The following is a 21568-nucleotide window of genomic DNA, read 5'->3' on the forward strand; positions in this document are numbered from 1 at the left end:
GTGTTGGACAATGCACAGTGGTGACATATTTGAGTCCTGCAAGTTGACAGAGAAAAAGGTCTTCTGTGAAGTTAGATGAACTCTGACTGCCATTAACTGAGAATGCCCAGAATAACCAGCAGAACCCAGGCGTCATAGAAGGGTGATCCACTCTGACAGCTGTAAACCTTTCCCAAGCCTGGCGTGTCAATCTTCCTGACATCGCAGTGTCGCACAAGAGACATTTGAATTTGCTCTGAGGAAGATATTCTGGTTTGTGGGGGGCTTGACATGGAGCTTGGGCTCTCCTGTCCTTCCCTCCTGAATATTAAACAGGAGAAGATAGCGACTTGGTCTGTCAGAAGTGCTAAAAACTCTTGACACTGTTTCCCAAGCTTTGGGCATAGCCCTCAGCATTTTGGCACATGCTTCACATAACAGCAGGCAGCAGAAATGTTGGTGGCCTACACGGAATTGGGCCAGCAGGCCAAAAAAAAAAGTCCCTTCTTTTAGGATCAGTAGTAGGCTGGGGTGGAATTCTAGCAGGAGCTCCTTTGCGTATTAAGCCACACACCCCTGATGTAGCCAATCCTCCAAGAGCTTACAAAAAAGAGTCTTGTAAGCTCTTGGAGGATTGGCTACATCAGGGGGTGTGGCCTAATATGCAAAGGAGCTCCTACTAGAATTCCAACCCTGGTAGTAGAAAGTCTGGGAAATTTCTGGAGATTCAGGAGAAGTGCCTCTGGAAGTAAGGCTTTGGAAGAGGGATTTCATCTTGAATCTACAACATGGCATAGAGTCTACCCTCCAAAGCAGCCATTTTATCCAGGGGAACTGATCTCCATAGTCTGAAGATCAGTTGTAATTATGGGAGAACTCTAGGCGCCACCTGGAGTTTAGTACAACCACAAGAAAATCACAGAAGTAGCCCGAATACAGTGGCGGGGGAGGGAGGAGACAGTGAAAAGTAACACAATTAAATTGCAGCAATTTATAATTCTATAAGATAATAGACTGAAGTCCCGTCAATTCACGATTGCAAAATATATTTTTTAAAATTGAAACATTTCCCAAACAGTTCATAAAGTGCATCGCTCTCCCTTCTTCAAGGTAAATAGGTCTTCCTATCCACTGTATTCTTCTCAAAAGTACCTGTGCAGTCTCCAACAGTTCCTTATAATTGCTGAGACATGACACCATATGGAATGTTGAAAGATCTTCGCTGAATATCGAAGAATCGATTGAACACTGTGAATTGATGTGACTTCAATCTATTATCTTCTCCCCCCCTCCCATTTTTAAACTCTTTTATTGTATAGGCAACCAAATAAATTACAGTGACAGTCTCTCGTATCATTTTCAAACCAAAATACAAGATATGTTATCATTATGGATGCTAATTATAGCTGAATTTGGATATCTTTAATTTGATATGCCTCACTGATTGTTATTGTAATGTTTTTTTTGAATGTTGTAAGCCGTCCTGAGCCCTCTTTGTGGGACAGGGCAGGATATAACTTGCAAATTAAATTAAATTAAATTAAATGATTACAGCAACAAATTGCAGCAAGCTAACTAGTCATTGAAACAAAAAGGAATCTTCGATCTTAGATGTTTGAGGTGTTTGTGAGGTTTTTAATTCACCAGAAAAAAAACATGTATCCAGGCTGACCATTTATTCATCGCTTTATGTGATGACAGATTACCCTCAAATCGCTCCATCCAATCTGTAATTTTGTAATATTAAAATAGCCAATATTCCCAGGTCTTTAAGTACCACGGGTGCAACGTCAAAATATTAGGAGAACTTCAATTTGTAGCTAATACATCCTTTGCTGCTATTAATAGTTGATGTCTATTATCTTAGAATTATAAATTGCTGTCATTTAATTTAGTTGCTTTTCACAACTAAATTAAATTACAGCAATAATAGCCCTGGGTTCCACTAAAGTTTCCATTCAATTTCTTGAGGTACCTCACGTTTGCTCTGGGCTTTCACTGGAAGTGGTAGGCTTCCCAGTCCCCAGGTCCCAGAGGGGGATCCCCCGGTTTTACAGGCTTCCCCCCTCCCCCAGCCAGCTGGCTGGCGGGGGAAGCCCCGCCCCCAGAGCCATCATGCACCTCCATGAACGATTCCCATAGGGAGTGATGGGGAATTGATCTGCGGGTATCGGGGGCTCTGGGGGGCTGTTTTTTGAGATAGAGGCACCAAATTTTCAGTATAGCATCTAGTGCCTCTCCCCAAAATACCTCCCAAGTTTCAAAAAGATTGGACCAGGGGGTCCAATTCTATGAGCCCCAAAAGAAGGTGCCCCTATCCTTCATTATTTCCTATGGAAGGAAGGCATTTAAAAATTTGTGCAGTCCCTTTAAATGTGATGGCCAGAACTCAGTTCAATTATGCTTGTCACACCCTTGCTCTCGGCTCCGCCCCCAATGTCTCCTGGCTCCACCCCCAAAGACTCCTGGCTCCACCCCCAAAGTCCCCAGATATTTCTTAAATTGGACTTGGCAACCCTAGGAAGTGGTGTAACAGCCCATGCAACAGCAAAGCTCCGACACCTGTCCCCAAACCTCCCACGGGCTGTGCTTGGCAACCCTCAGCTTTCTGTGTACTTTACATGGAGGAGCATGGGAGCCTTGGTGAGCAATGGGAAGTAGTACACATCATGCACTGGCCGATCACTTCCCTGAGATGTAGGCCTGAGAACCCGATGCTGCTGCTCATGTTGGGGCTGCTCTATTTCAGAGCTGTTTCCCTGTTCCCCCTGGCCTTGCTAATTTGTTCCAATGATCCCTCAGAGGCAAACACTAATTAAAGGCATGTGATAGTAAAGCATGCTAATCAAGAGAAATGTATCCTCTTCCCTAGAGTATTGTAGCAGGAGAGCACTTTGCTTCGTCTTCTCCACTTCCCACCTTATAGAGGCGAGGCGAACCTTCAATTAGAGGCCCCCAGAATAAATGTAAAAGATTGCCCCTAAAGCCTCATTCTGCAGCCCTCCGTTATGAGTTCCCTGATCTATGATATTTGTTCAGCGACGGGAAGGGGATTGCATCGCCAGGTCACAAAAGGCATCTCAACTTTTCAGAAGCTTCTTCAAGGCAAAAACGCATCCATCTGGGGTGGCTCGTCTCTTTGAGGGCTGAGTCTAAAGTTCCTGTGTGTTCTTTAAAAAAAAAAAAATAAATACACAAAATGGAATTTCAAGAAACCTTCATTTAAAAAATCCTCTTTGTTGGAGCCATTTCTTAATTGCTGGCAACGTGATCCAGCAAATTGGGGCGAATGGAGCTGGTGTACTGTAGCGGTGAAGAGAATGAAGAGAAATGGAGGTCTCCAGTTCAAATCTTACTTTTGCCATGCCATCATTGGGGGTTGTAGGGCTACCTTACAAGTCTGTGGTGTAGAATGCAAGATAATACTGCAATAGCACAATGTCACTGAAATCACTATTAATGGCCCCGTGGCACAGAGTGGTAAAGCTGCAGTACTGCAGTCCGAGCTCTCTGCTCACAACCTGAGTTTGATCCCAGCAGAAGCTGGGTTCAGGTAGCCGGCTCAAGGTTGACTCAGCCTTCCATCTTTCTGAGGTCAGTAAAATGAGAACCCAGCTTGCTGGGGAGAAAGTATAGATGACTGGGCAATGGCAAACCACCTCGTAAAAAGTCTGCCGTGAAAACGCCATGATGCAACGTCACCCCAGAGTCAGAAATGACTGGTGCTTGCACAGGGGACTACCTTTACTTTTTTATTTTTATAATGCTCCTAATCTGGATAGCCAGACTAGCCCAATATAATTAGATTTCAGAAGTTATGGAGGGTTGGCTCTGACTAGTATTTGGATGGGAGACCACCAAGGAAGTCTTGTTATGTATTGAGATCTGATGTTTGGCAGGAAACTTCCATTCTCCCGGCAGCAGGACCAATGAGCAGGTTTTGACCGAAGCTTAACTGTTGTGATTTGGTATGGGGGCCTGAGGGGTGGTTCTTGTGCATGTCTATAAGCGGGGTCACGGCCCCGCCATTTTGTCTTGTTCCAGAGTTATCAATAAAGCATGTTCCTGTTTGAACATCAATGTGACGAACCCAGTGTTTAACAAAGTCTAAGGTCACTAAGCAGAGGCAGACCACTTCTGAATGTTTCTTGCCTGGAAAACCCTATGGGGTCACCATAAACCAGCTGTGAGTTGCGAGCACTTTCCATCACCATGTTTATGATGTCCCCATTGCCATGACTTCATGGAACCATCTAGCCAATCAGATCTGTTCATATGTCAACACCATGAAGCCAACCCAGAGTGAAAACAATGTTCCATGTCCCCACTCTGAATGGGAGAACATGTGCCTTCTGTTTCTAAACTCCATCCCTCCCCACTTCCAAAATTATTACTGAAATGGAGGGTCAGTATGTTCAAGGAGGGATTTTGTTGTGGATGTTAAATGCACTTACCTACATTTACACTCAGATGTTTTCTCTTCCAGCTTGAATACATTTTTCCAGATTTTGTATGAAGCCATGCAAACCAAGAGGTTGATTTGTGAAGTGACCCAGATCATATGGGTTCATGAACCACTTAAAATTTAAACCCCAGCTTTCTGTACCCCATGGCTTTTCACAAGGAATAGAAAGCAGGTGTTTTCAAACAGCTGAGCAGCAAAGAGCACTGCTCAGCTGTTTGGTTTAAATGGCTCTGAGCCATTTAAACCCCGCTTTCTGTACCCCGTGGCTTTTTTGTGAACAGCAGAACTTCCATGAACTGCACCAAAAACCTCCATGAACAGCACCAGAAGTCATGGAAATTCATGGTGGTTCTTCAGTTCATGAACATTGCTTCACAAACTATGAAGCAGCCAAAATTCGTGACAAACTTTAATTCAGCAGTCAGTTTGTGTCCATCCCTAGTGGGAATTCGAACCTGGATCACCCAGATTCTGCGTCAACACTCTAACGACAGCACCACATCGCAAGTTTTCCTTTTTCTTTTACAATTTGAACAAAGTCGTACCCCAACTTTGTTCTATTACTTCAGACCAACACGGCCTGCCCACCTGGATCTTTTTTTACAATTTTACCATCTCTTGCTTGCTATTGTGTAAGTTGCTGTTTTGTCTACTCTTATTTTTGTTTCCTATCTCACATCATTAGTTTTTTTAATTTTTTAAAAAAGAAAAATAATATTTATTTAGAACCTGTCATATACATATCGCTCCACAAAAAGGAGGGAAGAAGGAAAAGTCAAAGTATTCTGAGATGTGGAGTCAATTTTAGCAGTAAAATTCATACAAACAAGAAACTTTTACAGTTGGGGGAAATATCAACAAAGAATCGCGGTAGAGAGGGTCACCGTAACATCTCAAGTTTGATCAGAAAGTCCCCCCTGCAGAATATTTTTGAATCTACTCAGGGCTTTCTTTGCAGAAAAAGCCCTGCAGGAATTCATTTGCATATTAGGACACATACCCCATGACATCAGCATTGCTTTGCACAAGTCTTTTTTTGTAGAAAAAGCCCAGCAGGAACTCATTTGCATATTAGGCCACACCCCCTGATGCCAAGCCAGCCAGAACTGCATTCCTGCTCAAACAAAGCCCTGAATCTATTCCATACCACAGGGGGAACATATGAACATATGAAGCTGCCTTATACTGAATCAGACCTTTGGTCCATCAAAGTCAGTATTGTCTACTCAGACTGGCAGCGGCTCTCCAGGGTCTCAAGCTGAGGTTTTTCACACGTATTTGCCTGGACCCTTTTTTGGAGATGCCAGGGATTGAACCTGGGACCTTCTGCTTCCCAAGCAGATGCTCTACCACTGAGCCACCGTCCCTTCCCCACCGTAGAGGGGAAGACCTCTACAACTCCCTGTTTCCCTGAAGTATCCGGGATCTGCCAACAAGAAATGGGAAACAAATCCAGGTTTGCATACAAATTAAGAGGGGAAAGGAAGGGGCCAGAACAAATTCATATACATATCATTCCATACAAAAGAAAGGAGAAAAAAGTGGAACATTCTGAGATATGAGGTAAACCCATAAAAAAAAAAGTTGGGAAAGCAGTTTATTGTAATGATTTTCTATAATGTATTTTGTTGTGTACGTTTCCAATTGTTAGCTTCCCTGGCAGTCCTTGTAAGGACAGAAAGGCAGGATATAAATATTGTAAATAAATAAAAATAAGTAATACACATGCACACACTGAAATATCAACAAAGAATCAGGGCAAAAAAGGTCAACATTACATCCCAGGTTTAATCAAAAACTACCCCCACAAAATACTTTGAAAACTAACTCCTACCATCGAGGGGGAACCTCTTCTACACTCTCCCTCCCTGAAGTACCTGGAATCTGCCAACAAGGGAAAATAGAAGACTCCAAAGGCACATACTAACTGGTGGGGGGTGGGGGGGAGAGAGCAATGGTCATGCCATCCCCAATTCAAATGCAATCTAGAGGAGAGGGGAAGAAAAGCCAATGACAGAGGGCTTACCTTCCTAAAACCACTTAGCAAATAAAATGGCAGAAAGCAAATAAAACCAATTTCACTACAAGACAAACTTTACCAGACCAGCTCCTACTACAGTCCCCTCATTCTAGAGGGGGATGAAAACGACTATTTGGGTTTCTTTTTTATTTTTTAAAGGTAATTGCACAATTCCTTTCCTGGATTTGCTTATATATTTTGAATTACATAAACCATCTTGGGTACACTGCAAGAGTATCAAATCCCCAAGCGAGGAAAGAAAACAGTTCTGTTTCAAACACCAAGTTGTTTCATGTTCTGTTGTTCCCGCCAAAGAATAGCACCTCATGCTAGAGTACATTTTCCCCCTGTTTAGTGTTAGTGGATATGTTGATCCATGGTGTATTCCCTAGTGCAATCCTTTGCAGGGCAAAGGGTAACTGTGTTTCACCCTGCTACAGTTAGCTGCCCGGCATTTCATTGTTCCTTAAACGAAAGTTATTGCTTTCGGAAAATCCTCTTTTGACCTTTTTCGACATCGCTCTGAGGAGCCTCTCACACCGGCTCATTCATGCATGAAACCGAAATTTCGTGCAATTGAATGGCTTCTAATAGCTTTCAGAATGCAACAGGGCCATAGCCAGAATATGGAAGGTTGGGGGGCCTCTAATTTTTTTTTGGGGGGGGGGGCACTCAGCAGCTCCACCCCATAGCCTTTCCTCCCACACCCTTCAAATCAAAGTACTGCCCAGCGCCCACCCCACAAACAATTTAAGCGATGGGGAAAGGAGAAGAGCAGCAAAGGAGAGTGCCACTCAAAAAGAGCATGGGGCTGGCAGCAGAAGCAGCCCCCAGCCACTCCCTGTGAGTTAAAGTGCTCCGCCTGCTATTTGAGTGGTGGGGAAAAGGAGGGCAGTGGGGATGAGAGCTCTTCTCTTTCCTCCCTGCCACTCTCATCGCTGCTGCCCTCCCTTCCCCATCACCCAAATCCTGTGCTGGGTGGGTGGCAGAAACAGCCCCCAGCCTCCAGCCGGCCAGTTAAAAGGCCTGCCAATCAGCTGATCATCAGGCCCTTTAACTGGCATAAGAACATAAGAGAAGCCATGCTGGATCAGGCATGTCCGGGCCAGCCTGCGAGGCAGAGGTGGGGGGTGCTCCCAGGAGGCAGGAAAGGAAGCTCTGCAGTGCCAGCCACCCGGTCAGGAGGACTAGGACTCTAGGAGGAGTCCCCAGAGGACTGGAGAGTTGCCCAGGCAGGGAGCGAGAGGTGGGCTCAACCCCTCCCAGGTTTGCAAAGCCCCCTCTCCCTGTGTTCCTGTCAAGCATGCGGTTTTAATGACAAGTCGAAGTTGATACAAAGCTACGTTTATTGATAAACCGATACTTTCAGTGTAACTGATTCTTGAGAGTGATGCAGCAAATACATTGATACAATACTTTTAAGGCTTACTTCAAAAGGATTCCAAAAGGTGGGGGCGAGGGATAGCTCTCACACATAAACTAGCATAAATGTCTATATTCTCATAGCGTTATCAGGACTCTGTCCTTGCTTTCCCCAGATGTGTCGCACTCCCTACCAGGAATGTATGGGAAGGCGCTGATTACTCTCAAGTTAGTTTCGTTTCTCTCTACTTCTATTTTGCAAGCAATAAAGCAGGAAAGGGGGGGGGGGGGAGAATAACAGAGCTAACAGACCTTGGTCCTCCAAGATACTTCACAGACCAGTGCTATGGAGGACCCTAAAACAATCAATTATCAATGGAATTTTACCATGCTTGACAGTTCCACCCAGCCCAAGGAGCGGAGGAGAGCCAGTGACTGGCTGTGTGGTTGCCCACACAGGGAAAAGAGAGCAAAAAAGTCCAGCTGGCATTCTGGCAGGGGACGCAAAAGCAGGAGCCTGCCTTGTGTCAGTAGGGAGGAGGAAGAGGGTCCTGGGGGTGCATGGGGGGAAGGGGGTTGACTCCCTCCGCTCCCTGGTCTGGGGTGGCTCAAGTGCCTTTTCACCCACCCTCCGCCCAGAGCCACTCCTCCCCCACCCCTCCACACACCCACTTCTAAGCAGCAGAGGGGCCAGCCACCTCCTCTGGACTCTGGCGGGCAAAGTCACGCCTGGTGCCCTCCCTGTCCTCCGGGCAGCGCCTGGCAGAATCTGAGGCAACGGCTGCCGTGGGCAGGGCCAGTCTCGACTGAGGCTAGCAGCAGTGCAGATCCCAGGCGTGAGGGGGTCTGTTCCATTCGGAGCGCTCTGGCCCAGGGCCGAGCCCAGCTGGGCTGATCAGCACCTCGCAGCAAGCAGTGGGGCTCTGACTTGTAAAGCCATGCATGCAGCAGCCCCGCACGGCTGGCCGCTTGGCACTTCCCCGCCATGCCGCCCCTCCGGAGGACGTGGGGGGGGGCAAGCTGGGTCCCGAGGCTGATCAGCAGGCCCTTTAACTGGCAGCAACTGAGGGCTGCTTCTGCCACCCACCCCGCACAAGATTTGGGTGACGGGGAAGGGAGGGCGGCAGGAAAGAGACCAGAGGCCCCGGGTGTTGGTGGGGGGTCCAAAGTCAGGAGGCCTCACCCAGAAGTCAGGGGGCTGTGCCCCCACAGGCTCCCTCGTAGCTACGGGCCTGGAATGCAAACATCTATCATCTTTATTTCAAGCTAATCTGCCCATCCCCCCCCCCTTCCCTAGTCCTTGTCACTCTTTATCAAACAGTGTATCTGTGGGAAATGGCTGTCCTTCCCTCTCCCTCTGGCGCTTGCAAAATTGAAATAGGAGCAAGATTGCCACTTGCTTCCTGTTTTAATTATTTGAATATTTCCCTTTTTTGAGGCAGCTGTATGATTTTGTCTTGTTTGTGCGTGCCAACGGGGGCAGCGATCCCACACTGGTCCCGATATTTTGTTTGCTGTGAACAAAATAGCAGAATGCCTCTAAAGCATGAAGCTGTGGATTAGAGGAAATATGTTTTGGAAATATATAATCTTCCTGGCATTGGGGAGCAAATGAAAACAAATAAAACCACCCAACCCCATTTTGTTTAGAAACCAATTCCTCATTCACTGATACAATTCTTTTTAATGAAAAATGTGCTTTAGTTATTTGATTTCTGTCTAATGTTCCAAGTGCGTGGCTGAGAGTGACACTCCAGTTGTTTTTTCTCCTTGGTAATCCAAGCCTGGTACCCAAAAATCTGGAGCTGCTATTTTTTTCCCCAATTAGTGAATTACATAAATCTTTTGCCGATGAATCAAGAAGTCAGTTTTTAACCATTGTTAAATGTTGTTACTTGGAGCCATACAAAGCAGAAGGTATCTGAGTAGAAGAGGCATTCTGACTTCTCTAGGACATAAGCAGAGATGCCTCATCTCATGTGGTGTTGTGTGCTTCTTCGAGGCTTTTTTTGGTAGAAAAAAGCCCAGCAGGAACTCATTTGCATATTAGGACACACTCCCTGATGTCAAGCCAACCGGAACTCCGTTCCTGTGCATTCCTGCTCAAAAAAAGCCCTGTAGTTTCTTGATACAAAAGGATAATGCAAAATAATCACAAATGATTGTTTCATTTCCTATGCAAATGTCTGTACAGGGAATTAATTGGCTGATGACTAAAACACCTACTATTAATTGATAAGACTTATTTCATTTTGAGAGCCCTACAAAGACATACCTGAGGATTTCCAACCATCTAGTTTTGCTACAGGGAGGGGAATTTCTTTTTCTAAAATCCAATCTTTAAGAGACAGTCATTCATCCCTCTTATATGCCCCCCCCCTTTAAAAAGAGGGATTCCTCTTTCATTCTCTGTGATGAGAAAACCATGTACCCTTTTTAACTTTTTCAGCTTTCAATTGTTTTATGTTACACACCGGAGGGTAGGACTTTGGGAGGACGCTAAGGAAGTTTAGGAAGGCATTGCAGGCCTCTGAGCATCTACAGAGCGAAAGTCTGCAGAACCTCCTTGCCTGCCTCTCCTCCCTTGATTTCCTCTTTGACCCAAATGGAGCTGACTCCAACTTCCTAAAGAAGAAGAAAAGAAATGGATTGTTGGATTCTAGGGAGAAACTGTGGGTAGAGGTGTGAAGAGAATTTCTTTTAACAATCCTGCAAACTTATGGTTAATAAATCAAATTATGGTCGTTCTGGTGTGGAGTTGTCAGTTTTTGCTGCCATCTCTCAGATTCCTAACTTTCTTTCTAGAGACATAATTCAAAGAGAGTTCTGTTGTAGAGGAATTTAATAGTTTGCAGTAGATATGATACTGCCTTAGATTTATAACGCAGACATGCCTCAGGTTACCAATACTGGGCTGAGACTGGCCTGCAAGGGACTCAGCTAAACAATTGTTTGTTTGTTTGAGTGTCACAGAGTATCTTTTGTGGGGAGAGGAAGGGAAGGAGAATGCAAGCCAATCTTAGACTCCACATGAAGGGTGGGGTATAAATCCTCCTCCTCTAGGGTTGCAAGGTCCCGCTACCACTGCAGAAGTGATGTCATTGTGCCAGGCGTGTTGCACAGGGGATGCTCTAGGAATCGCAATAAAACTTTATGGTACCATAAATTCTATGGTAACATAGAGTTTTACTGTGATTCATAGAGCATTGCACCAGGGACGCTCTAGGAATCATGATAAAACTCTATGGTACCATAGAGTTTTATCATGATTCCTAGAACATCCCTGTGTGACACGCCCAGCACAATGACATCACTTCCGGGTGACGTCATCATGTCTTGTATGCCATGCAGCAACAGGGCTCTTCAGGGGTGGAGATCCCTGGAGGCCTCCTCCCTGCCAGTGGGTTGGGGACCCCCAAACCAGGGGATCCCCTGCCCTGGGTGGGAGCTTGGCAACCCGATCCTCCTCCTCCTTCTCCTCCTCCTCCTCTTCTTCTTCTTTAAAGTGGCGCCAAATCCTATGTTAATTGGTTGATATATTTCAACACCCTTCACTCAGTGCTTACTCATCTGCAAAACTGATTCATATAGGGTTGCCAAGTCCAATTCAAAAAATATCTGGGGACATTGGGGGTGGAGCCAGGAGACATCGGGGCAGAGCCAGGAACAAGGGTGTGACAAGCATAATTGAACTCCAAGGGAGTTCTGGCCATCACATTTAAAGGGACTGCACACCTTTTTAAATGTCTTCCTTCCATAGGAAATAATGAAGGATAGGGGCACCTTCTTTTGGGGCTAATAGAATTGGACCCCATGGTCCAATCGTTTTGAAACTTGGGGGGTACTTTGGGGAGAGTCACTACATACTATACTGAAAATTTGGTGCCTCTACCTCAAAAAACAGCACCCCCAAAGCCCCTGAAACCTCCAGATCAATTCCCCATTATACCCTATGAGAATCGATCTCCACATAGAGAATAATGAAGTGCTCAGCAGACTCCCCCCCGCCCCCATTTCTGGCAACACTGAAGGGGGATTGGCCTCTCTACTCATGAGTTGCTGCCAACTTCTTCAAAGTAACACAGACACCCCATCCCAAGAGGAAGCCTTTCAATCAGCGACTGAAGCCTCCGGAGGTAGAAACACACATGGTCCTCTGGGGGTGGAGCCCCCCCCCCTCCACCAGCCAGACTCCCTGAGGAGACGCCACCCAGCAGCCAGAGAGGACACAAGGACTACGAGTCCCAGCATGCACCTCGCGAAGGGAGGATAGACTGGAGCGAATAGCAGGCCGGCGGTGGGCGGGTCGTTGTAACCCGGAGGAAGTGAGAAGCCTGAAGCCTGTGAGAGACACCGCGCTGTCCCCCCCCCCCCGCTTCCACATTTTTGGAGAGCGGGGGATGAGGCTGCTAATCTAGGGGTCCCCCGGCAGGGCGGGGGGGTTGGGAAGCCTAGATTCATAAGTTCATTCTGTGAAACTCAGGGCTTTTTTTTTTTTTTAGCAGGAACACAGTTGGCTTGGTGTCAGGGTGTGTGGCCTAATATGCAAATATAATCCTGCTGGGCTTTTCCCACCAAAAATGCCATGTGTGAAACAATGGTGATATCAGAGGCCTAATATGCAAATGAGTCCCTGCTGGACATTTTCTACACACACACAACCTAGTGAAACTCATGCCCTTCTACAGAATTCTAGAAATAGAGGATTGTCTGCATCACATTTTGTAGTAACCCTTTGTGTTCTGAACCAATATATAAATTTCTTGGGGGTATCTTAACCCTCTTAAGTCTAAGCACAGAGGTGGAGAAAACAATTTATTTACTATCTGACATAGACCCCTATGTATCTCTCAGGGTTTCTCTGCAAGCAATCACAGGCAAGAAAATACTGGTCAAAGCAGACTGACCAGGCAGTGAATTGTTTAAACTCTTAGTACTTTAATTTGCTTTATGGAAATCTGAACTTTATCATTCTTTTAATCATAAATTCTCATGTTCGGGGTTTGCTTCTTGCTTCATGGTCTTTGCATTTTTTTTAAAAAAAATTATTTTAAATGTGTTCAATCTCTTATGTTTGGATTGCAACAGCCTTTGGCCACCAGCAATAAATAAAGCATTGGACCATTGATTAAAGTGGCAACAGTCTCGAGGCAATCTATCTTTCTCGGGCATTTTTATCCTTTCTCCAAGGAACTTAGGAAGCCGCACATGTTTCTTCTTTTCTGTTTTATCTTCACATTAACCCTGTGAAGTTGGTTAGGCTGAGAGATAGCATGGCAGGTCCAAGGTCACACAACAAACTGCAAGAGAAGTGTAGGGATTCAAGCCCAGATCTCACTAAAGTTATTTCAGAGCTCTGTCTGCTGCATTGCAATGGTTCTAGGCCCCATGGTGCATGTTTCTTGCCTCTTATCAGAGCAGCAGAGAAAGAAAAATAAATAAATGATACATGGTGTTAAGTCACTTCCTGAGAAAAAAACTCTCTAGGAATTGCTGGGGGGGGAAATCTATGGTTTTACCATAGAGTTTCTGGTGATTCCTAGAGAAGTATAAGTCCTAAGGGAAATCAACCTTAACTGTTCACTGGAAGGTCAGATGCTGAAGCTGAAACTCAAATACTTTGGCCCCCAAATAAGAAGGGAGCACTCACTGGAGAAGACCCTATTGCCGGGAAAGACAGAAGGCAAAAGGAGAAGGGGACGGTAAAAGATGAAATGGCTGGACAGCATTACTGATGTAAGTAACACGAATTTGAGCAGACTTCGGAAGATGGTGGAAGACAGAAGGGCCTTGCGTGACTTTGTCCATGGGGTCACAAAGAGTCGAACTCGACTGTGTGACTGAACAACAAAAACAAAGAGAAATATAATAGCATTTCTGGGTTTTCCTGGAAGTGACATAATGCCATTGCCAAAGGCCATCTCCCATGTGCCCCATGGTTGCCAGGCCATGCCTGAAAGCCCTACCTGGTTCTCATATAAAGAGTAACATGGAGGAGCTTTCTACTCCTACAGGTTAGAATGCAGCTGTAACGTTTGAGTTGCAAACTGCCTTCCCTTTTCTACTGAGAGGCTCCTTATTATGATGTCTGCAAATGAGGTGAACTTCTAAGCATCTTCCACCACTTCCCAGAAGGACAGAGAAGGTTCCCCTCTGCCTCCAAGGAGCAAGAGAGTATCCAGCAATCATGTTGTCTAAATGGGACTCCCCCCACCCCCCAATTTTTTCTTCTTCTTTTGAGCAGTTCTTCCTGTAATTAGAATCTTCTGGCAAAGCAAGGGCATGCCTCTGCAATCCTGTTTACTCTGGACCCTCTCTCTTCCTCCTGTCCAATAAATCCATTTGAGACAAAGGAGTCTGATAGACACTTTAATAGAGAACTTCTTAACTCGGCTATGCTAATGATTTTGTTCTTGTTCCCCTGGCCAGATTCCAGTCACCGCACTTCACTTGTTTCTTTTCTGTCTTCTGCAGACAAATCTTTCTTTCCCTTCCTCCTCCTCTGTTCTAGTCAACATGGTGGTGGCAAAGAACTTCCCATGGAGGACAGTACCCCTGCCTTCTTCATACCTTAGTGGAAACATTTCCCCCATTTCACATTCCATCCATGTGTTTGTTCATTTCACAAAGCATTAGTTGACTTCATCTTGACCTCAGCAGCAACATCCCCCCCCCCCTTTAAGATAAAAATTGGAAACTCTAGACACAAAAGTCTATTTTGTAACCATCATGCAGGAGCATTATTAGAATGGAGAAGATCAGGGCTTTTTTTTTTTTTTTTTAAACAGGAACGCAGAGGAACGCAGTTCCAGCTGGCCTGGTGTTAAGGGGTGTGGCCTAAGATGCAAATGACCTTCTGCTGGGGGTTTTCTACAAAAGGCCCTGTGTGAAACACAGGTGATGTCAGGGGGTGTGGCCTATGCAAATGAGTTCCTGCTGGGCTTTTTCTAAAAAAAAAAAGCCCTGGAGAAGATGATCGTGTTCTATCATATGGAGGTCTATCATATGGAAAAAAACAAGGATTTTTTCCCTGCTGCTCCAGAGGTTAAGATGAAATCTAATGGGCTTAAGTTACAGAAAGGTAGATTTTGGATGAACATGAAGAGAAACTTGCTAAATGTTAGAGAAATTCAACAGTGGAATCAATTCCCTGGGGGATGATGGGTTCTTCCTTGCTAGAGGTTAGGGTCAGCAAGTTGGAGATTTGGGGGTGGAGCCTGGGGTGGGTGGGATTTAAAGTTGGGAGTGGCAGTAGGAAGGGGGGAAACCCAGCAACAACAGTTGCTGCATCACTTCCAGGTTGCACCATACGGCCATATACCATATAAAACCATAAAGTTTCCAGCAATTTCTAAAGCAATTCCCTTTCTCACTTCTAGGTAGTACTCAGAGTAAAATAAAGTGTATAAAGAGCTTCCCAGTTAAACATAAATAAATAACTGTCTTTATGTTGTAAATATATATCTTTTCTGCATGTCCTTTGCAATGTTCTAAAGTTCCAGTCATTATAGGGTTAACCTATAATGACCCACTTCAGTCCGGCTTTCGCCCAGGTCATGGGACGGAGACAGTGTTGGTTGCCCTGGTGGATGACCTTCAACGGCATCTGGATCGGGGTGGCTCGGCGGTACTGATGCTGTTGGACCTATCGGCGGCGTTCGATACGGTCGACCATCAGTTGCTGACTTGCCGCCTCGCCGACGCGGGGATTCAGGGGCTGGCCTTGCAGTGGCTTTCCTCTTTCCTTGAAGGTCGGGGACAAAGGGTCACGATTGGGGGGGAACTATCCCAGAGGCGCTCACTTAATTGCGGGGTGCCCCAGGGAGCGGTTCTCTCCCCGATGTTATTCAACATCTATATGCGACCTCTTGCCCGAAGGTATGGGCTGGGGTGCCACCAGTATGCTGATGACACCCAGCTCTATCTACTTATGGACGGCCGACCGGTCTGCGCCCCAGAGAACCTAGATCAGGCATTACAGGCCGTGGCTGAGTGGCTCAGACTGAGTGGACTGACACTGAATCCTGCAAAGACAGAGGTCCTTTGTTTGGGCCGTCAGGGACTGGGGGGGGGGGAAATCCCCCTGCCAGCTTTTGGCGGTGTACCGCTGAGGCCAGCGGACAGAGTCAGAAGCCTGGGGGTGCTACTGGAGCCATCCCTAAAGATGGAGGCTCAGATAGCGACCACTGCCAAGTCCGCGTTTTTTCACCTTAGACGGGCAAGGCAGTTGGCCCCCTTCCTGGACCCCGACGACCTAGCAACAGTGATCCATGCTACGGTCACCTCGAGGTTGGATTACTGCAATGCCCTCTACATGGGGCTGCCCCTGTGCCGGACCCGGAAATTGCAGCTGGTGCAGAATGCCGCAGCCCGGCTGTTACTGGGCCTCCCAAGATGGGGGCACATTCGGCCGGGTCTTCGGGCTCTGCACTGGCTCCCAATAACATACCGGGTCCGGTACAAGGTGCTGGTCATTACCTTTAAAGCCCTATATGGCCTGGGACCTGCCTACCTGAGGGACCGTCTCTCCCCACACGTTCCTCAGAGAGTACTGAGGACTGGGACTCAAAATCTTCTCAACATCCCCGGGCTCAAGGAAGTGCTTCTCAAGACAACTAGAGACAGGGCCTTTTCTACAATGGCCCCTATGTGGTGGAACCAGCTACCGGAGGAGGTGAGGGCCTGTAAGACGACCCTCTTCCGGTTAGCCTATGCCTGACTGGATAAATGTAGCTTTCTAGATTTCTGTGATTACTGTATAGTTTTAATGCTAAATAATTTTAAGGTTTTTAGGTTTTTAAATGCTTGATTTTAAATGTAATTACTTTGTTCCGATTTTATTGTTTTATTGTTTGTTGTAAGCCGCCCTGAGCCACTCGTGGGAAGGGCGGGATATAAATCCCGGAATAAATAAATAAATAAACACTGTGCCTGATTCCCTATTGTCTGCATGACCTAGGAAGAAGATACTGACTGCTGTCAATCAAGGTCTAGAAGCAGGGAAACCTGTTTTATTTGTTTGGTCAGTTAGTCAGATGACTTCCTTTGTTCAGGCAGAGAGGTCAAGAAGAAGGAGGAAGTAGCCTCCTTTAAGCACATGATCTTCTAGTGGAAGCATGTAGTTCTATAGTGTTTGTTATTTTCACCTCCCAGTACCCTTTCCCTGTAGAAATAAATATGTTTTTGCTTTTTTCATGTTAAATGCCTCTCAATGATTATTTGATCCAGTGATCCATCGCACTGTTTGAGATTAAAAAAATAGAATTTCAAGCAGAATTCCCTAACAAAATTGGTAGTAATCAACGGTTGTTCTTGCTACAAACTGATTATAGCATGGACTGTTTTTTGAACTCTAAATGATTTTTTTAAAAAATCTGGATCGTTTTTGAGAGCATTTAGAAAGCAATAGGCAAAAAGCTGTTATGCTGTGCAGACAAGCCTCAATTTTAAAACACCTTTTTTTTTTCTTGCCATTACTGAGAGTGTTCTGACTTAAATGAGCCTTGAATTCAGATTGTCTCAATCTGGAAACGCTGCTACTTTTGCCTAAAAGCCTCAGATGTGCTAGAAAGAGAAATTTTGGAGCTTTTAAATCCTTTTTCTGTGAATTACGTCGGAGAGCTTGGAAGCACGCGTGCAAATACAGCCGCCTTTTCTCTCCAGTGAGGAAGGAAGAATCTTTAACCCTGGCCTGCCTGATTGCTGTGAAAAATGTCAAACCCAGAGAGAGGAGTCACTGGATCTTCTGTTTCCACATCTTCAGGAACAGCCACTGCAAATCTTGGTTTTGGTACCGTGACTAACCTATCAGTGATAGGATTTAGTACCCTGAAGTTAAGAATAATTTCTCATTTTGGCTCTCACTCCTAATGCAAAGACTTGAGATTTACGGAGCTGAATGAGTTTTGTCTGAAAATCCCCCTGAGAATGAGCAAGAAAAATCAAATTTTAAACGGCTAGATGGTTTTGCAAAAACTCTCATTTTAGAATTTATTGAGGCATATGAAATTCCTGAATTGCACATTCTTAAAACTGCAAAACAAATGCTTGAATGCCTTAAAGATAAATATAACAAAACTCCCATAAGCACTATTCATGATTTAAAGGGAAAAATATTTGGTTTTCAAGTGCAAGAAGGGGAGAATGTGACTAAATGTCTGAAGGGATTTATGTGCATGCAATCCAGACTACAGGAGCATGGTGAGGCTATTGCAGAAAGAGACTTAATCTCAACTATATTGAAAGCTCTACCCAGTACTTAAAGCCAATTAAGATGATTTTGAGACTGTGAAAGGATTTGAGTCTGGAAGGCCTGTTAAATGCTATCGAGGAGGAAGCAGCCTCCAGATCTGGGAACAAGGATACTAAACAAAGGAATAGAAATGTTAAAGCGCATGTTTCAAATGAGGGAACACGGGCGCCATCTCGTTGCCATAGAAATAATAGCAGCCAGAAATTTTTAAAGCAGAAATTTTCGAAGCCACATGGCCCAGGTGGGAACAAAAAAAAGAACAAAGTACCATGCATGTTAATAATGTGAATTTTATTGGTGAAAGAGGAAGATTTGTGATTGATAGTGGATCTTCTATGCATATTTGTCGATATAAAGGCATGTTTTCAGAGTTGGATGAAAGTCAGAGACCTGAAATGATAGGTGCCAACCAGAAACCCTTACAAGTTTGTGGTGTGGGTGAGATCAAAATGAAATTGCTTACCACTGATGGAGATTTAATGCCAGTAAGACTGAAAAATGTAGCTTATGCACCTGAATCAACTGAGAATTTACTTTCAAGCCAAGTGCTTATAAGAAATAATTATGTTGTATATCTTGATGAAGGAGATGATGATTAAATTATTCAGAAAAATTCTGGAATTAGTTTTAAACTGGATGAAAGAAATGGAGCTCATTATATAATGGACTTAAGTGAAAGGTCAGATGCTGTTGATGTTGTGGAAAAGACTGTTTACCAGACTGAAGGCAGAAAGTGTGTTCATAGGAGATGTCTTTATGCTTGGCATGTAAAGTTAGCAGAGTGTTGAGAAGTTGCTAAAAGATTGTGGACTTGATGTTGTGCATTGTGATAAATCCAAGGAAAGATGTGATGTTTGTCTGAGAGCATGTTCTGCATGTCCTTTGCAATGTTCTAAAGTTCCAGTCATTATAGGGTTAACACTGTGCCTGATTCCCTATTGTCTGCATGACCTAGGAAGAAGATACTGACTGCTGTCAATCAAGGTCTAGAAGCAGGAAAACCTGTTCTGTCTGTTTGGTCAGTTAGTCAGATGACTTTCTTTGTTCAGGCAGAGAGGTCAAGTCAAGAAGAAGGAAGCAGCAGCCTCCATTAAGCACATGATCTTCTAGTGTAAACATGTAGTTCTATAGTGTTGTCATTTTCACCTTCCAGTACCCTTTCCCTGTAGAAATAAATATCTTTTTCCTTTTTCATGTTAAATGCCTCTCAATGATTATTTGATCCAGTGATCCATCGCACTGTTTGAGGTAAAGAAATAGAATTTCAAACAGAATTCCCTAACACTTTAAACAGTATTGGATTCAACCAACTTTCTCACTTGTTCTCACCCGTTTCTTCTCTTTACTGTGGCCTCTGCCTCATACAGCATTTGCCCATGCTGTTCCTATGACCTCAGCAGAATTGGGGTTTAATGGACATTTAATCTCCCTGATTCACCCTTGGAAATGCTGGTTGGACACCATTCACAGTGTATGCATTCCTGATACTTCCATAAATGCAAAACCCAAAAACAACAACCTGCATGTGGGTTTAGCGAAAGCATTCCAAATGTTTTCATGAGCTTTAGAGAAATCGCTGATTATTGCTTGTGTCATTGAAACCCATCTGGAAATATGACAGCCACACCTAAAATGGGTTGACGATGTCCTTGAATTATCAGGGCGAGGATTGCCAGTTTCAATCTCTATACTTGCAGAATTCAAGCGCTCAGTTAAAGTATTAAGCCAACCAAGGCAAATCTGCCTGTTAGTTGTATCATCAAAATAAAGGACCGTGCATGGTTTTTTGTCTCTCAGATCTCTTTGTTATCCTTTCCCATAGCCATGATGGTGGGCCTCCTGATGGCACCTGGGTTTTGGCTATTGTGTGACATAGAGCATTGGACTAGATGGTCCATTGGCCTGATCCAATATGGCTTCTCTTATGTTCTTATGGTGGTGACAAAGGAAGCATCTTTTGTTCCACAGCTCCCGTATAAATTCTCAGAGAGTGACACAAATACACCTGCATGCAGCTTTGCTGCACAAAATTCTAGGGCAGTCAAACAGCAGAACAGGGAGCACACATGGCAACCCCTCTGGAAAATTCACAGAGGGTCAGAGGGGAAGCCCACAGTGATGGAATCGAAAAGACAGTCCTTCACAAAGGATTAGGTAGCAGCAGAAAACACACCTTTTACCCATGTGCAATGCAAAAAAGCAAGTCTAGGCTTCTCCTCTTTATCATAGCTGAATGTCAAAAGGTTCTGGAGATTGATTTCATCCCCGCAGTGCCCTTTCGAAAACAAATGACTGAAATTCCCAAGCAGGCAAGAGAAAAAGGTTTGGGGATGCATCTGAAATGTTCCTTATCTAAAGGTTCCCCCAGGTTGGGGAGGTTCAAATGGCCCAATCTTGTTTCTAGTGTGAAACCAAATCTTTAAAAATTCTCATTGGAGGGTTTGGGGACATTTCCAAATGTTGTATGGGGGCACTATGCATGCACAGTTACTGCAACTTTCAGGTTCTTTGGTTCCCTCATATCTTTTTCTCTAGTAAACTACATGCATGAATGACAAACCCTGTACGAATCAACTGGTTGATGGTGCCAGCTACTCTGAGACTGTGAGTGCTTTTACACACACTAAATCAGGGGTGTCAAACATGTGGCCCAGGGGCCAAATCAGGCCCTCAGAGGGCTTCCATCACGCCCCCAAGCAAATAGTTGTTGTCTGCTTCCGTCTCCCCTCTTGCTTCCTTCTGCATCACAGCTTGCTTTGCAAGGCTCAATCACACAGGAGCTACAGAGCAAAGTCTCTATTTTCTCCATTGGCTGAGCTGCCTCCCCCTCCTGGTCCCCTGGGGAAGGAAGGAAAGAGGCAGAGCTTCCTTTGCCCAGCTCCCTGGATCCCATGGGAGAGATACAAGGAAAGCACCTTTAAGACTGAGTGCTAATGTTTTAAGCATGTTTTATTTTACGGGTTTAAAAAAACACTTTTGTGTTGGTCTGTGTCCTTTTTAAAGTTTATATCTCTGCTACCTAATCTTAAATAGGTACACATACAGCCCGGCCCGACATGGCCCGGCCCAACAAGGTCTCACTTACGAGAGATCCGGCCTTCATGAGTTCAACACCCCTGCACTGAATAATGCACTTTCAAATCACTTTCAGTTCACTTTGCAACTGAATTTTACTGTACGAAATAGCAACACCCACTTGTAAATGGTCCCTGAAGTGGATTCAAACTGCATCATTTAGCATGTGTGCAAACCCCTGTACCTTTCCCAGGAAGCGCAGAGGCCTGGTGCATCAGGCATCTCAGGAAGATATTCTAGGAGAACACTGATACTCAGCCTGCTGGCCTGCATTGCCCCACCACATAGATTTGCCAATTCTCAGTTGGGAAATTCCTGGAGGTTTGGGGGCAGAGCCTGGGGAGAGTGGGGTTTGGGGAGGGGAGTGATCTCACCCGGATCTCATGCTGTAGAGTCCAAACCAGGGGAACTTATC

The sequence above is a fragment of the Heteronotia binoei genome, chromosome 12 (genome assembly GCF_032191835.1).
Source record: "Heteronotia binoei isolate CCM8104 ecotype False Entrance Well chromosome 12, APGP_CSIRO_Hbin_v1, whole genome shotgun sequence".
NCBI classification, from domain to species: domain Eukaryota; kingdom Metazoa; phylum Chordata; class Lepidosauria; order Squamata; family Gekkonidae; genus Heteronotia; species Heteronotia binoei.